Consider the following 5,000-nt stretch of genomic DNA (forward strand, 5'->3'; position numbering starts at 1 on the left):
TAAAACTCGACCGCAACCAAGTGCGTTTTTGGGCCTTTTTTCGGATTTCTGGAAAAAGTTGACTTTTTCCCATACAAAAATTTTCAAAAATTGCACTAAGTCCCAAAAAAAGGGTCAACTTTTTTTGTGAAAATTCGCCGAACCGAATGTATCCAAGTATGTTTCAAATCTATTTTACGGAATCGAGCATTTTCGATCCAAAAAGAGGAAAATATGAAGTTATTAGTTTGGTCATGTTATTTACCTCCACTTTGTTGTGAAAAAAACTCAAACTACCAAAGGGGGCGCATATTTTGATGTTAAGGAAACATGTATGTAAACCTCTTTCGATGTGGCTTTTTAAGTTGCAACGAATTAACTTACTGGTAATGTGGTATCATGATTGGGCGGGGACTCGCACCTCGTTTTCACCAAAAGTGGTACCACGGCGTTGTGGCGGAGAACACTGGCTTTGTGGCGAAGATGTCAAAAAAAAAATACTTTAAGTAAAGTAATGTCGAAAAAAAAAATAATAAATATTAATTTCCAATTGGGATTATTTGTTGAACATAAAAATGTTCATAAAGAAAAATTATTAAAAAGAATTATTAATTCTATATCATAAATAAATGGTTTATTTTATAAAAATATTCCAAAAACACTTCAATATATTGAAGTAAAAGAAAATATTAGAAATTTGAAAATAATCATTGATATGTATTTGTGAAAGGTGCTACACTAAAATTTAACAATATCAGAGTTCACCATACGGTAGGAGTTCTCTTTGTTAAAATAAAAATAGTTGTTATATGAAACCTTTGTGAAATGCATTTTCCCTCATTTTCCAGATAAAAGTAAAAATACAAAATACCCATACAAAATACATACAAATAAATAAAAATAAAAATAAATTTACCAAAAAATATATACAAATAAAAATTGTGTTGGTAAAAAAAATAAAATAATAATTATCCCTATTAGGGAGGATATAAAACAAAAAGTATGTATAAATATAAATAAATAAATAAAAAAAAATAAAAACTTTATCATTGGATTATTGAGAGGAGATTGATGTTATTTTTCAAAATTTCAAATAATATTAAAAATAAAATATTATAACATTATTCTGGTTGATCCTGCCAGTAGTTATATGCTTGTCTCAAAGATTAAGCCATGCATGTCTAAGTACACACGAATTAAAAGTGAAACCGCAAAAGGCTCATTATATCAGTTATGGTTTATTAGATCGTTAACAGTTACTTGGATAACTGTGGTAATTCTAGAGCTAATACATGCAATATAAACACGGACCTTTTGGAACGTGTGCTTTTATTAGGCTAAAACCAAGCGATTTCTTCGGAAATCGTTATAATGGTTGAACTCTAGATAATTTGCCGATCGTATGGTCTAGTACCGACGACAGATCTTTCAAATGTCTGCCCTATCAACTATTGATGGTAGTATCTAGGACTACCATGGTTGCTACGGGTAACGGGGAATCAGGGTTCGATTCCGGAGAGGGAGCCTGAGAAACGGCTACCACATCTAAGGAAGGCAGCAGGCGCGTAAATTACCCACTCCCAGTTCGGGGAGGTAGTGACGAAAAATAACAATACAGGACTCATATCCGAGGCCCTGTAATTGGAATGAGTACACTTTAAATCCTTTAACAAGGACCAATTGGAGGGCAAGTCTGGTGCCAGCAGCCGCGGTAATTCCAGCTCCAATAGCGTATATTAAAGTTGTTGCGGTTAAAACGTTCGTAGTTGAATTTGTGCTTCATACGGGTAGTACAACTACAATTGTGGATTGTACATTACCTTATGTATGCAAGCGTATTATCGGTGGAGTTCTTATACATTTATGATACTTATGTACCATTATGTATTCCTCCTATTAAAACCTGCTTCAGTGCTCTTCATCGAGTGCTGTTGTGGGCCGTTACAATTACTTTGAACAAATTAGAGTGCTTAAAGCAGGCTCCAAATGCCTGAATATTTTGTGCATGGAATAATGAAATAAGACTTCTGATCTACTTTCATTGGTTTTTAGATCAAGAGGTAATGATTAATAGAAGCAGATTGGGGGCATTAGTATTACGACGCGAGAGGTGAAATTCTTGGACCGTCGTAAGACTAACTTAAGCGAAAGCATTTGCCAAAGATGTTTTCATTAATCAAGAACGAAAGTTAGAGGTTCGAAGGCGATCAGATACCGCCCTAGTTCTAACCATAAACGATGCCAGCTAGCAATTGGGTGTAGCTACTTCTATGGCTCTCTCAGTCGCTTCCCGGGAAACCAAAGCTTTTGGGCTCCGGGGGAAGTATGGTTGCAAAGCTGAAACTTAAAGGAATTGACGGAAGGGCACCACCAGGAGTGGAGCCTGCGGCTTAATTTGACTCAACACGGGAAAACTTACCAGGTCCGAACATAAGCGTGTAAGACAGATTGATAGCTCTTTCTCGAATCTATGGGTGGTGGTGCATGGCCGTTCTTAGTTCGTGGAGTGATTTGTCTGGTTAATTCCGATAACGAACGAGACTCAAATATATTAAATAGATGCTTTCAGGATTATGATGTTGAAGCTTTCATAGCCTTCATTCATGAATATAGTAAAATATAATTGTGTTTGAATGTGTTTATGTTAGTGGAGTCGTACCTGTTTGTTTGTCCCATTATAAGGACACTAGCTTCTTAAATGGACAAATTGCGTCTAGCAATAATGAGATTGAGCAATAACAGGTCTGGAATGCCCTTAGATGTCCTGGGCTGCACGCGCGCTACAATGAAAGTATCAACGTGTATTTCCTAGACCGAGAGGTCCGGGTAAACCGCTGAACCACTTTCATGCTTGGGATTGTGAACTGAAACTGTTCACATGAACTTGGAATTCCTAGTAAGTGCGAGTCATTAACTCGTATTGATTAAGTCCCTGCCCTTTGTACACACCGCCCGTCGCTACTACCGATTGAATTATTTAGTGAGGTCTCCGGACGTGATCACTGTGACGCTAACGTGTTACGGTTGTTTCGCAGAAGTTGACCAAACTTGATGGTTTAGAGGAAGTAAAAGTCGTAACAAGGTTTCCGTAGGTGAACCTGCGGAAGGATCATTAACGTGATTTTTCCAATAAAACAAAATTTATATATATTTAATATATATAAAAAAGAAAAATAAAATATAAAAATAAAAATGTACAATTATGGTACAAAATGTATAAAATATACAATAAATATATAAACAAATACAAAAAAGAATACTTCAAAAGAAGTAAAAATACAAATACAAATTAGACTGGGTGTGTTACTACTATAAGTAATGCATTCAGTCTTTTTTTTTCAAAAAAAATTAAGAACAAAGTATTTAAACGGTAGCCAATTGTCATCGTCATCGAAATAGTGACGCTTATGAAAATATATATATGAATAAACAAACTTGCTATAGCAAAAGTCGAACAACAAAGGTGTCGTACCCTTCGGGGTAATATCCTCCTGGGTGTAAAAACCCGCCCTTCGGCGTGGCGTGTATACGTTGCGACGAATTAACCCCTAAACGTGTCGTACTTGGACAATATCCCGGTACTATCCGGCTAAAACGCATAGCATAAGTTGTAACGATATATATATAATAAAAAAAACAAATACAAAATAGACTGGGTGTGTTACTATAAGTAATGCATTCAGTCTTTTTTTTTCAAAAAAAAATATGAACAAAATATTTAAATGGTAGCCAAATGGTGTCGTCATCTAAATAGTGACGTTTTTAGCCAATATACAAAAACAAATTAGACTGGGTGTGTTACTATATGTAATGCATTCAGTTTTTTTTTTTCAAAAAAAAATATGAACAAAATATTTAAATCGTAGCCAAATGGTGTTGTCATCTAAATAGTGACGTTATAACCAAAATACAAAAAACAAATTAGACTGGGTGTGTTACTATAAGTAATGCATTCGGTCTTTTTTTTTCAAAAAAAAATATGAACAAAATATTTAAATGGTAGCCAAATGTCATCGTCATCGAAATAGTGACGCTTATGAAAATATATATATGCATAAACAAACTTGCTAGAGCAAAAGTCGAAAAAACAAAGGTGTCGTACCCTTCGGGGTAATATCCTCCTGGGTGTAAAAACCCGCCCTTCGGCGTGGCGTGTATACGTTGCGACGAATTAACCCCTAAAGGTGTCGTACTTGGACAATATCCCGGTACTATCCGGCTAAAACGCATAGCATAAGTTGTAACGATATATATATATAAAAATAAAAATGTATAAAAATGTTGTACTTAGATTTCTTTAAAAGAAATTTATAAGTTAACGATTCTTTGGAATTGGACATTCGCAACATAAAAAAAATACATAAAATATAAAAAGAAATAAATTTTTATTTCTTAAAAAAAAAAATTGACTAAATATAAAATAAAAAAATAATAATACTCTAAGCGGTGGATCACTTGGCTCATGGGTCGATGAAGAACGCAGCAAACTGTGCGTCATCGTGTGAACTGCAGGACACATGAACATCGACATTTTGAACGCATATAGCAGTCCATGCTGTTATGTACTTTAATTAATTTTGAAGTGCTGCTTGGACTACATATGGTTGAGGGTTGTGATACTATGCTAAATAAGCTGCTTTTGATTTATCAAATGCGCATGTTATATTATTGGATTTGTAAAAATTCATAATATTAAAATATAATATATACCTCAAAATAATATCGAGCGACAGTAAGTTCGTTTTATCTATTTTTTAGAGGATGTTAGTATATAAAAATTTCTAACATTGCAGATCGTTGTCATAATATAATTTGGCAATTGAGGCATTCTACTTGAATTGATAAAATGGCTGAAATGATCGATATATAAAAAATATTTTGAATTGAGTATATAAAATTATTAAGCAAATAAAAAGTGTTAAGCAACCTCAACTCATATGAGATAACTCCCCGAATTTAAGCATATTAATGAGGGAAGGAAAAGAAACTAACAAGGATTTTCTTAGTAGCGGCGAGCGAAA

At 34.1% G+C, this 5,000-nt stretch overlaps 3 non-coding genes across 3 annotated transcripts in view; all 3 read left to right on the plus strand.

Moving 5' to 3' along the window:
* Nucleotides 1–1,102: 1,102 nt before the first annotated feature.
* On the plus strand, nt 1,103–3,094 carry LOC129920776 (small subunit ribosomal RNA). Its single transcript, XR_008773331.1, has one exon. It is a non-coding gene; the product is annotated as a small subunit ribosomal RNA (ribosomal RNA).
* Nucleotides 3,095–4,414: 1,320 nt separating this feature from the next.
* Nucleotides 4,415–4,593, plus strand: LOC129920849 (5.8S ribosomal RNA). The gene has a single exon (XR_008773385.1). It is a non-coding gene; the product is annotated as a 5.8S ribosomal RNA (ribosomal RNA).
* A 309-nt stretch (nt 4,594–4,902) lies between these two features.
* Nucleotides 4,903–5,000, plus strand: part of LOC129920803 (large subunit ribosomal RNA) — a 4,147-nt gene continuing 4,049 nt past the window's right edge. The window contains exon 1 of the ribosomal RNA XR_008773358.1: nt 4,903–5,000. This exon is cut by the window's right edge and continues 4,049 nt beyond it. This is a non-coding gene — a ribosomal RNA (large subunit ribosomal RNA).

The sequence above is a fragment of the Episyrphus balteatus genome (assembly GCF_945859705.1).
Source record: "Episyrphus balteatus chromosome X unlocalized genomic scaffold, idEpiBalt1.1 SUPER_X_unloc_1, whole genome shotgun sequence".
NCBI classification, from domain to species: Eukaryota; Metazoa; Arthropoda; class Insecta; order Diptera; family Syrphidae; genus Episyrphus; species Episyrphus balteatus.